The sequence below is a fragment of the Paroedura picta genome, chromosome 12 (genome assembly GCF_049243985.1).
Source record: "Paroedura picta isolate Pp20150507F chromosome 12, Ppicta_v3.0, whole genome shotgun sequence".
Taxonomy (NCBI): domain Eukaryota; kingdom Metazoa; phylum Chordata; class Lepidosauria; order Squamata; family Gekkonidae; genus Paroedura; species Paroedura picta.
The window spans coordinates 30407675-30420469 of record NC_135380.1 but is presented as its reverse complement, the minus strand read 5'-3'; positions in this window follow the sequence as shown (position 1 = coordinate 30420469).

Sequence of the window (12795 nt, the reverse complement as noted above, 5' to 3'; positions counted from 1 at the left end):
CCAACAAAGATCTATTCCAGGCGTGAGCTTTCAAGGGCATGATCTGAGGAAGAGTGCCTGCACTCGAAAGCTCAGGCCTGGAATAAACCTTTGTTGGTCTTAAAGGTGCCCTTGGACTCCGTTTTTGCGTTGATTCCTTGGGAATCACCTCCAAGTAAAGAGGCCCAGACTCTTGTCTCATCCGCCTTCCTGGCCGCTCATAGAGCCGAGCACCCACTGCAGGAAGAGGGACCGAAGTCTGCCCGGGTTCCCTGGGCGACTCCAGGCGAGCCCTGGCCTCTCCGCCGTGGGCCATCCTCATCAACAACAAAGGGATCACGACCGTACTGGCCTGCCTTGAAGGGCTGTCGCAAGATCGGATGAGTCAAGCACTACCCAAATGCTGCAGCGATGTCATTTGCGAGCGCTGCACACACGACCATTTGGCAAAGGCTCTTCTTTCGCAGAGGGCTGCTACGGGGACCCTTCCTCCTACTGGTCCTGGGAGGGGGGGGGAGGCAAAGGGCCCTGGCTCGGCCCCCTCCAGGATCCCCTCTTCGGTGGGGTGGGGGGAGAGGCCTCCCTTGACGCTTCCATATGCGCTTCCTAAGGTCAGCTTTCCCTCGGCCCCTTCTCCTCCCCTCCCCGATCCTTCTTCTCCTTCCGTCTGCCCTCGCCTTGCACCCATCGGGAGCCCCCTCTTGTCTCATTCAAATCTCCTCGGCTCCCCTCCCCCTCCCCATTCACGACCCCCGCCCCTTTCTTTAAAAGCCCCCCCCCATTCATTCCCAGGACGGCGCCCCCCCCCCACCCCATCCACCCCCCGGCCGACCCGCCCTCTCCCCGCAGCAGCTGGTATGCTAATGAGCGCCAGGCAGAAAGGGCCGGGCCGGGCGGGCCGAGCCGGGCCGGCGGGGGGAGGCGAGAGAGGGGCCCCGTGCCCTCCGCCTGCGGAATAAATCTATGCCAGGAGGGGCAGCGGCGAACAAAGAGCCCGCGCCCCCGCCTCCCGCCCCCGCCCGGCACCCAAATCCCACCACCCTTTTCACATTTAAATCTCTTAAACAGGGGACCAAAGGAGCTCCCCGGTATTCATAGCGTTGCATTAAAAAGGAGAGGCGCGGAGGGGGAGGGAGGAGAGCGGGGGCTCCCTCTTTCTGCCCCCTCCAGCCCAAATAAGGCGCTGCGGCTGCAGGGGGCTCCCTGGGCCTTTCACACAGCCGCCTTGTGGAGGAATTCGCCTAGCGACCCTTCTCCGGCTACCTCGCTGGGCAGGAGGGCGGACAAAGACCTCCCCCCCCTCCGCCCCCGCCGGGAGATGGCTCGCTTTCCCCTGGGCCTAGCCATGCCAGCCTCCAGCTGGGGATCCCCCGGGATTGCAACTCCTCGCCAGGTTACCCTGGGAGTTCATTCCAGCTCTTTAGGAGAGTCTTGGTATTGGGTTGCCAGCCACCCCCACCACCAGCAGGGGAGGGGAGGGAGTCGGGTTGCCAGATCCTGGCTGGAGTACTCCTGAAACTTTAGGAGTGGATCCTGTGGAGATCCAGGACCAAAGTGGGGTATAATTCCATAAGTCCACCCTCCAACACAGGAACTGATTTACGTCATCTGGAAGAGAAGAGCAGATATTTTATACTCTGCTTTTCACTAACTGAAGGTGTCCCAAAGCAGCTTACAACCACCTTCCCCTCCCTCTCCCCACAGCAGACGCCTTGTGAGGTAGGTGGGGCTGAGAGCTTTAAAAGAACTGCTATGCAACAACAGTTCTAAAGGAACTGTGACTGGCCCAAGGTCACCCACCTGGCTCTCCAGATTAGAGCCTACTGCTCTTAATGACTATACCGCAGTGTAGATCAGATGTAATTGCAAGGATCTCCAGGTCAGACCTGGAGACTGGCACCATCACTGCCTCAAGGAGAGGAGCAGTGCTGCTAAATGGGCTGCCCTGAAAGAAAGGTTCCGGAATTCCATGGTGAGAGCAGGCCTGCCCTGGGGAAAGGATTCCCTTACAGGAAAAGGTCACAAAACTTCTTTTACACAATATGGCCTCTTTGCGGCTGCACCACAATACAGAACCTCGTGCTTCTTGGCTCCTGCAGTATTGGGCACAGGCCGAGGGAATGCATCCAGCTGGTGGCTAACAGTGGAGATTTACCCGCAGAAGCTGTTAACAGCTGGCAGAAATGCAATCTGTCTGTGCTACCAAACCGTCTCCCAATGTGGGAGCTCATGCGAGCGAGCGTGGGGAATCCTGACGGCAAAATACCCGAGGCATTTATTTCAAGGGAAGCCAGACAAGTCTTGGGAGATACCACAGAAGGCCTTTGCATATCCCTGGGCTCCTGCACTTAACATGGGAAGCTGTGCTTTCCTAATATGCCCCAGGCTGCAGTCTGCTTTTAGAAGGTACCAGAGAGACATAGCTGCTGTGATGCAAGTTTGGACTTCTCTGTTATTATTGCTGGTCCAACAGAATCACTGAGCTGCTCTCATCCGTTTCGGTGAGGCAACAGAGGAGCAAGGAGGCGCTTCAGAGAGCCAAGGACACATCTCTTTTGGGTCTGCAGGGCATGCCAGTTCGTGCCTCTTATCAGAGGAAGGTGCTTGGCTTCCTTCATGGCAGCTATTTGTGGTGCTCCCTGCTCTCAAAATTCCAAAAGCGTCTACAAGCTTAACAAACTCTGAACCGAATCTTAGGCAGTTTCATTACAGAAGGGCGTATCAAATGACTCCATCTGAGCCAGCCAGTCTAAAGAAGAAGGTCAGCGGAGAGTCTTGTGCATCCCTTGCAGAGGGGCAGCACAGTTGACCAACCTTGATAGTATTTAGGGGCCAGCTTAAAGCTGCTTTGCTTACAGATAAAGGTAAAGGTATCCCCTGTGCAAGCACCAGGTCATGTCTGACTCTTGGGGTGACGCCCTCCAGCGTTTTCATGGCAGACTCAATACAGGGCGGTTTGCCAGTGCCTTCCCCAGTCATTACCGCTTCTCCCCCATCAAGCTGGGTACTCATTTTACCCACCTCGGAAGGATGGAAGGCTGAGTCGACCTTGAGCTGGCTGCTGGGATCAAACTCCCAGCCTCATGGGCAGACAGCTTCAGACCGCATTTCTGCTGCTTTACCACCCTGCGCCACAAGAGGCTTTGCTTATATATGGGCTTTTCGCTGACTTGATTTGCATAGCTTCCATTAGGTGCCTTTTGGATGTGATGCAGGAAACTTTATTTGCATGCCTTTTTTTCTGTTTTGTTTTTTTTTTTTGTACTAATTGACTTTGGAATCTGCTTTGAAAATTGTTTGCTAGGAGCATATTTTTAAAGCAATAGCAGTGACTACCCATGATAACTAAGTGGTCGTATCCTCTTGAACAAAGAGACAAAGATGGATTCATGTGTTGGTCTGAAGCAGTGGAACAAATTTTGAGTCCAGTGGCACCTTGAAAGGTTGATCTTAAAGGTGCCACTGGACACTAAATTTGTTAAAAGAAATAAAGTAATTTGGATAATAAGGTATGGGTTGTTTTTTTCTGTTTGGGGTTTGTTTATTTTTTTTTGCAGGGGGACACAAGCAAGAAAGGAAAATAATTGTGTCCATCCTGTTTATGGATTTCCTCGTGGCATCTGGCCAGTCAAATTCATGTATCCCAGGAGGACTGCCAGCACTGAGGGGAGCCAGCCTGTACACAAAAAGAAGCCATGCTCTGTATACCCTTGCTGGTCTGGTACATGGCCATGTACATTGGAGCCTCATAGGTGGTGGCACCAAGACTTTGGAACTGCCTTCCCCATGAGACACTGATGACAACTTCTATTGGGTTGTGAAAACTTCCTCCTTTTCTTTGGTTCTGGATTGAATTGTTGTGAGTCAGGCTGATCTTATCATTGGCTTTGCTGATTGGCATATTTTGTTTTGTGATTGAGGCTGGTCTCTTGGATGGGGCTTTTAGGTGCGGCCTTTTCTTTTTCCTCTGACTCCTGGGTCTTAATTTGATGGCTGTGTTTGTGGTGCTTCCTCCCTCAGTCTAACCCTGTGAAATGTGCAATTGATTTCTAAGATTGTTTGCAAAATGCATGGAGAAAACGGGGCAGATTTTAAATAAAACGAATAAAATGAAATAAAATGCACCGAGGAGCCTAGGGTGGCATCTGTTAAGCAGGGTACCATGGAAGAAGGTACCCAGTCAGAGCACAGTGGGAACCCCCAGATGCCATTCACAGACGCCGATGTCTCAATGCATGAGCAGCCCCCCCCCCATCTTGGTTGATACCTGCAGTGGCAGGTGCCTTGCAGAGGGAGGCTCTGAGGGTCTCGGGGTCCTTCTGCCTAAAGAAAAGCCCTGTTTAGGAATGCAGCTCAGATGGGGGGAGGTGGAGGCGGGTCTGCTCCAGTGCCCCACTGAGACCCCATTCTTTGCCAGCCGGAGCATCTTGTATTCACTAGGCCTCTTACCAACCCAGTGCGCCTTTTAATCCTCCCCCTGTCTCCTCGGTTCCCTTTCAGGCCTCCTGGCCAATGGGAGATGAGCTCTCCTTTCCAGGAAGGAAATTAAAAAGCAAGTGCTAAAGGGTGGGAAGGAAGAGGGGGGTGGGCTGTGTGGGGAGACAGTCCCCGGGTGGAGGTGCCAGTCATCAGGTTCTCAATGGCCCTATTCACCCTGCCCAGCCACACAGAAAATCGGGGTCACCAGCATCCCTGGCCTGCCTGGAGACAACTGTTGCTTTATTCTTTTTAATTGCTGGAAAGTGCCGAGCCGGTCCCCTTGTGGTTGTGTGTGTGTGGGGAGAGGTTGTTTCATTGGGAAGGGTCTGGGGGCAGGGGCAAGACCTACGCACACCAAGGAAGCGGGAGCAAGTGTCAGGGATGGCGGAGCAGGCCACAGGGCAGGAGCAGAGCCATCTGTGGGACCTGAATGAGAGAGAGCTGGCAGAGGGGTGCATGCTGCCGGCCCTGGGCCCACAGAGCTCTGCAAGGGACACCCCCCCGCCCCCCCCCCCCACATATACACACCTATTGCTTTAAAATTGTTCTGCATTGCTCTAAGTTGTTGAGCAACCGTGTCATTGGATAGCAGGACAAAGGTGCACCCAAGGAGAGACAGGCATCTGTGCATTAATGCTTAAGCATGCACAGAAACACAGTACTTGTCAGAAGCCTTCTGCACATGAGAACACTTGCCTGGTGAAATGCACCGATTCTCTTAGGCGGCGATCGCCATAGTTGTGCACATGGAATACAGATAACCAAAACTGCACTCATGAAAAACATGCATGGATCATTCAAGAAAAAAAAAATTCCGTTATGTGCATCCATGAAGCCCACTGACCTGAGCTTAGTGCAGTTTTATTTCAGTGAATGATTTGTACTAAAATGCTTTGCAATCCATTTAATTCTAATGTATTTGCATGTTCTCAAGCCCACGATTTGGCCAACTCACTGATGGCTGGTGCGGGATCTCTGTTTGGAAAAACACAAATGGCTGCTCTTCTGGGGCAAGTAGAAATCATCTCCAGGTAAACCACCAGAGGAGCTTCCTCCAAAGTTGTCTCCTTCTAACCATCCATCAGTGTAGTTGTAGATGGTGGCAGGCAAGCTAGAAATGCTCATTGTGGATTCTAGTAACTTTTGTTGACCTCCTTGGGAGAACGTATTTATTCATAGAATACTAGAGTTGAAAGGGGCCATCCAGGCCATCTAGTCCAACCCCCTGCTCAGTGCAGGATCAGTCTCAAGCATCCATGCAATGTGGGTTATTGAGGGTTTCAACGATTGTTTTAATGTTTCATTTTAATTGCGTGGAGCTTTTGAGAGTCTTGCTGGAATAGAAGAGTCTAAATCTGTTAATATAGAGAGAATATATTTATAATAAGTAAATATAATCTAAGCATCTTTTGAAAGATGAGTGAACTAGCTATACACCTTCATTTGCAAGAGATATTAGAAAAAATAGCTTTATTATGTATACTGTATGCATATTCCACCTTTTCTACAGAACACTGTTCTTTTTTTTTCACTCTTTTGGCTCCGATGTGGAATTGTAACCATCAAAAAATTAAACCAGTGTGCCCTTCTATTGCAGAGTTTCATCATTCAAGATTTGTTTGTTGCCAGTTAATCAATTAAAGTTTTGATTTGAAATATGTTGCTTAAAAGATGTTCTAGCCAGGAGCTGAATGAATGAGGAGTTCTGAATCATCTGAAACCTTGCACAGTTTGTGGTAATTTGGTTGGTCCTAATAAAAGCGAAGAGAAGGCGATGCTAATAATTGTCTAATGAAGGCTTTCTCATCCAGGGTTTTGTGAAACCCCAAAGTTTCTTCATGGACCTGGAAGGGTTTCTTGAATGGGTGGGAGTTAATTTTTTAAATATATTCTAAACATTTGTTAAACATTTAAAAGAAGAAGAGTTGTTTTTTGTATGCCACTTTTCTCTACCAGAAGAAGTCTCAAAGCAGCTTCGAATTACCTTCCCTTTCCTCTCCCCACAACAGACACCTTGTGAGGTAGGTAAGGCTGAGAGAGCCCTGATATTACTGCTCGGTCAGAACAGCTCTATCAGTGCTATGAGGATCCCAAAGTCACCCAGCTGGCTGCACATGGAGGAGCAGGGAATCAAACCTGGCTCAACAGATTAGAAGCTGCCTTTCTTAACCACTAGACCATGCTGGATTGGGTGATATGATTGTATATGGTCATGCTGACCTGCCTTCCCCTCCCAAAATGACCAATGATGGGCCTGGAGGGGGTGGGAAGGGGAGGAGCCCTATGTGGGCATACACACTGCTATGGTTCCCAACCATATTCTGTACGATTGCACCACCTCTGGGCTTTCTCAAAGCCTGAAGAATGTTTCAGGGCATTTTCAATGGTAAAAGCAACTTCATTTTATGAGTTATGGAATATACCATCTTCAATTTTTTTTTTTTATTTAGAATGTTGTTCTAGGTGAATTTTTTTTCCAGATGATAGAATCATAGAGTTGGAAGGGATTTCCTGGGTCATCTAGTCCAACACCCTCCATATTGCAGGACACTCCGCAACCCTAAGTATAACTTTTTAATCCTACACACTTATTCTCCAGATGTCTGTTCAGTAAAGTGAAAAAAACTTTAAAAAAACGGAGCTTCAAATTCCTCTCAGCTCACACATTAACACAATCTACTTTCAATATGAGAGCCAGTTTGGTGTAGTGGTTAGGAGTGCGGACTTCTAATCTGGCATGCCAGGTTCGATTCTGCGCTCCCCCACATGCAACCAGCTGGGTGACCTTGGGCTCACCATGGTGCTGATAAAACTGTTCTGACCGAGCAGTGATATCAGGGCTCTCTCAGCCTCACCCACCTCACAGGGTGTCTATTGTGGGGAGAGGAAAAGGAAGGCAATTGTAAGCCGCTTTGAGCCTCCTTCGGGTAGGGAAAAGCGACATATAAGAACCAACTCTTCTTCTTCTTCTTCTTCTTCTTCTTCTTCTTCTTCTTCTTCTTCTTCTTCTTCTTCTTCTTCTTCTTCTTCTTCTTCTTCTTCTTCTTCTTCTTCTTCTTCTTCTTCTACTATGCTACCTTAACTTTGTTTTAGGTGAAACTTTTCATTCCACCCATTTGCATTTTGTTCCCCATTCATTTGTTTGTTTTATGCCATTCTTATGCTGAAATAGTGTTTAAAAAGGCATGAGACGAATGGGCAAAATTCAATGCCTGGAAAAAGACAAGAGCAGGAAAATAAAGGCTCACAATTTCATTTTGTACAAGGGAGAAAGAAAACCTTTCAAGTTGGAATGGAAAGGGAGAGATAGTTGAAATCACCCTCTTTTCTGTGTGGTTTGCACAACACCCACATAGGAATGTCTGGATGATGCAACATCCTGGGTGCAATCCGGAAGTGACTGCAGGCGAGTTTGTGCTTGGCATATTCATTGCCTGAGGATTGCAATATCAAGGAAATTGCTCATGCCACGTCCATGGTGCTGGCACAGTTCCGCAGGGCCTGTAAAACTCCGCCAAGCCTTTGGTTGGGGCCAGTGGTTTGATAACATTTATTGAACCCGTCAGAACCCCTAGAACTCCCACCAGAAACACCCAGTGGAAACAGCTGGATTGAGCTGGAGTCAAGGACTGACAACTGAATGATGGTTTAAATCTTTTAATGATTGGTCTAATGTAAAATGATGTTTTATTGGAATTGTTTTATTGGAATTGTACTGGGTTTATGGTTGAGAGCTGCTGTGAGCTGTGGGATAGAAATCAAATAAAGTAAGTAAATGTGCAGGTAAGTTGTGGATATTTTTAATGAGAATAATTTTTAGTATAGCTTAAATTTTTAAATTACACAAATGTAATATTACTACAGATATGTAATATGAGCCGTATGGGAGGGCAGCATACTAATTCAATAAATAACAATAACAATAATAATACAAACCCTACTATTTTGGCCTTTAAGAAGAAGAGTTAGTTCTTATATGACGCTTTTCTCTACCCGAAGGAGTCTCAAAGTGGCTTACAATTGCCTTCTTTTCCCTCTCCCCACAACAGACACCCTGTGAGGTGGGTGAGGCTGAGAGAGCCCTGATATCACTGCTTGGTCAGAACAGCTTTATCAGCGCCATGGTGAGCCCAAGGTCACCCAGCTGGTTGCATGTGGGGGAGGAGTAGGGAATCAAACCTGGCTTGCCAGGTTAGAAGTCTGCACTCCTTAACTACTACACCAAGCTGGTTCTCATGCCTGCAAAACACATTCAATCACAAAAACAGCAAGAAGACACCGACAAAAGGGGGGATTAGATATGCAATCACATGCAGCTAGAAGAGTGCAATCTCACCCCCTAAAGGGGGATTCTGTCCCCTATTTGGAGTGACATGTGGAGGGGTGATACGGAGTTGGGAGTTTTGTATCTCAGAATGCACTAAATAATGCCTGCGTATAAAGTGCTGTAAAGTCGAAGCTGACTTACAGTGGCCACTTGGTCTTTTCATGGCAGAAGGCTACTGGAGGTGGCTTGCCAGTGCTTTCCTCTGCTTAGCCACCCTGGAATTCCTCGGTGGGCTCCCGTCCAAACGGTAAGGCTGACACCACTTAGTGGCCGGGGCCATCCAGGTCAAGGTAAAAAAGCAGCTCTGCCAGAACCAAAGTCAGGAGCTGCCTTTATGTGCGAATGCATTAATATCCATTTTAATTTGTCCTTTTGGGAAAGAGGCCCTAAGCAAGCAGTAGGAAGGTGCTTACAGCTGAGTTGGTCCAGAAGTAACATTGTGACTTTTATAAAGCGCCAACCCAATGATAACACCGCTGCCGCAGGAGAGCTGATCTGCCGGTCTCTTGCGCCCTCTGCTGGTGGTAGTAAGTACTGGGGGCTAGTCGGATGTTGGGCTCTTAAGGGGTGGGAAATTAGTTCTGTAGCGTTCCGCCTTTTTTGCTGCCAAGGTATCTGCCCTTTGAGGACGGGCCCTATGCACCTGGCAAAGTAGGCTGCATTTAACGAAAGCATCCGCCACAATTGATCAGCCATCAAGGTGCCATGAGACACCGTTTCCTTTCTGTCCTACAGAATTTATTTTCCACCTAAGTGTAAAAGGTCTGGGGCTGAGAGTGGTTATGCAATTGGCAAGATACTTTGCATTCTTATCTTTATTCTTGTGATCTCCGGGCCAAATGGGCCTGGGGCACTGTTGATATTCTTAGGGCCTGTGCTCACACACACAAACAAAATCACCTCCCAGCCCGCTCTGGCTGGCGGCTTTTGGGTGTTTAGCTTTAATATCCTCTCTGCAGCCACAATGTCGGGGCTCAACTAACCCTGGAGCTTCTCACGGTGCGACATGGGTGCCCACTGAGAGGCTGTGTTTGTTTGGAGAGAAACGGAGAAGAAGAAGGAGAAGAGTTGGTTCTTATATGCCACTTTTCTCTACCCGAAGGAGTCTCAAAGTGGCTTACAGTCGCCTTCCCATTCCTCTCCCCACAACAGACAGCCTGTGGGGTGGGTGAGGCTGAGAGAGCCCTGATATCACTGCTCAGTCAGAACAGTTTTATCAGTGCCATGGTGAGCCCAAGGTCACCGTACTGGCTGCATGTGGGGGAATGCAGAATCGAAGTTGGCTGAAGTCAAGACACTTTTGGGTCTTGGGCTCTGTCTGTCTGTTTTGTGGGCTGTATAAGGAATCATAGAATCATAGAGTTGGAAGGGGCCATACAGGCTATCTAGTCCAACCCCCTGCTCTACGTAGGATCAGCCCTAAGCATCCTAAGGGCGCCTCTTTGCTTCTTTTGCAGGGGTATATTTGCAAGTAAAGCAGATAGTACCAGGACTCCTTCAACCTCCAGTATTCCAAAGCTGGGATTGCTTCCCTGGGGATCTCCGGCCAGTGAGGGAAGTGTGGAAGGCAGGTTCCAGCAGTGGGCCTATCAAATCAGGTTGTCTCAACAGGAGTTTTGTGAAGCCCTGGAGTTTCGTGATGGCCCCAGAAGGGTTTCTCTGATTGCCTGGGAGTTAATTAATTTTAAATATATTTTTAATTAAAAAAATTAAACGGGTGATATGACCCTATATGCTCCCCTCCTCCAAATGGCCAATGATGGGCCTGGAAGGGGTGGGAAGGGGAGGGCCCTGGTCATAACAATCTTTGCTGGCTGAGACATGTTGCACACGGTAGTGACTGGAGTCCAGAGAGGTAAGTACTCTCATTTGAACATAACTGCACTGGGGGGTGCCAGAGTATGGTGACCAGATTTTAACATCGGTAAAGCGGGACACCATTGACCCGGGGGGGGGGGTCTTGATTTAAAATATGGTCTATATAGAGCAACAAAAAGTTTCATAGAATGCATAGAACGCAAAAATACTATTGTAATATATATTTTTTAATTTCAACATAAGTACAATTTGCCAGGTACCCTCGGATGTCCCTCCAAAAGTGGGACAATCTGGTCACCTTATGAGGGCAATAGAGTGGTGGATACCTGCCCCTGCCCTGTTCCCGGCCTGTTTCTGGCATGCAGAGGGGATGGAGCGTGATGTCACATCCAGTGGGAATCTCTGGGAGATGTTATTCTGGGTGACACGTGACTTCCGGGGGCGTGGAAGGGAGGTGTCGCCTTGCTGACATCACTTCCGGGGTTTCTTGCATCCTGAAGAATGTTTCATGGGTTTCTCATGGTTAAAAAGACTGAGAAAGGCTGGTTTCAACTGAGGGGTTGGGCTACAGCCCCCTTCTCAGGGTCTTTTGTTCTGCAGGAGCATCTTCCCCTGTACCTGAATTCTACTTGCACATGTGCAAAAAAGGGAGATGGAACTAAGCACCATCCGTTCCTCAGAAAGCCTTTCCCAAGGGAAGCCAAACACAAGAAATATTGCGTCTGGCTCTTCCTGAGGCCGGCGCTGCAGGAGAATGGCAGAATGGCCGTCTTGAGTTCCAGTAGGAAAACTGTGCAGGCCTGGTGACAGGTCAGATGCACCTGAGTCTGGAATCACCCAGGCTTTTCTGGAATTGGAGAAGACTCAAAGGCTCAGCTGAGGGAACTAGACACCCTGGCCCCAAAGGATGTGGAAATGGGCAGCTGTAAAAAAGCAATGGTATTTTTACCAGTCCCTCAGCTAAAATCTTTCCAGAAGATTCAAGTGTGGCTAGTTCATGAGCTGGAGGGAAAAAAAATAGAAGAAAGCATGTTCATTGCTCAGGGAAGAATTCTGCCAAACCAAGAAAAAAGCTGCTTGAAAAACAAACAAAAGCGCCCAGGAGCCATAAAGTTCTTGTACTGCTACTGTAGTACACATTTCAGGAGGGTAATTGTGTTGATCTGAAGCAGCCGAACAAAGTTTGAGTCCAGTGGCACTAAGACAATTTTGTTCAAAGTGTACGCTTGTCCTCAGACGACATGAAATCAGCATTTACCTGTCCGCATATATTGGCAGAGGGTGAGCAATAAAGTAGCACGGAGCACAATGAAGAGGTTTAACAGGAATAACAAGCTAAGTCTATAAAGTTGTCATTTGTTTGGATTCAGCTTAGGGGAAGGGAGGAGATAAATATGTCCGGGTTGGAGACGAATGGACAGATGCATCTCCAGTTGTGGAACACTGAGAGGAATGGACTGAGATCCTGCCACTATGCTCCATCCATCTCCCCCAAGTCACAGAGGAACCCACAGACAGCATCCTCTTCCCTGAAGTAGGGTGACCAGCCATGCAGAGATAGGTCCGCTGTCCTCAGAGAAGAGAAATAGAATCCAACCTCCCATTCAAAATCATGTTACATTCTACTATTCATTATGTTAGATTACAATATACTATTCAACTCTTACTACAAATAAGAAATAAAATAAAATGAAGTATGTTCTTTCTGTGGGATTGTTAGGAATGCAGATATAAGGGTTGTATAAATGATGCAGTGAGATAAGAAACCAATATCCCTGTTGAGTCCTGGGAATTCCATTGTTTTGATTGTTGCATCACAGCAGTTTCCTTTTTCAGTTTGTTCTTGACAATCCTTTGTAATGAAAATGCTACTTTGAGATTAGCCATTTAATATCCTGGAAGGCGAAAATGTTCTTCTGCAGGTTTCTTAGTCCCGTGATTCTTGATGTCAGATTTGTGCCCATTTGTCCTTTGGCATGGGGATTGACCTGTTTGCCCTATGTAGAGAATGGAAGCCCATTGTAGACATGTAATGGCATATGCAGTGTTGGAAGATGAGCATGTGAATAAGCCTGAGATGGTGTAGATGATGCTGTTAGGTCCAGTGATTTGTTTTCCGGGTGTATGTGGCAGAAAGCTGGCATCTGGGTTTCTGGCAAGCTCTGGTACTAGAGTCCATGTTCAATGTAGGT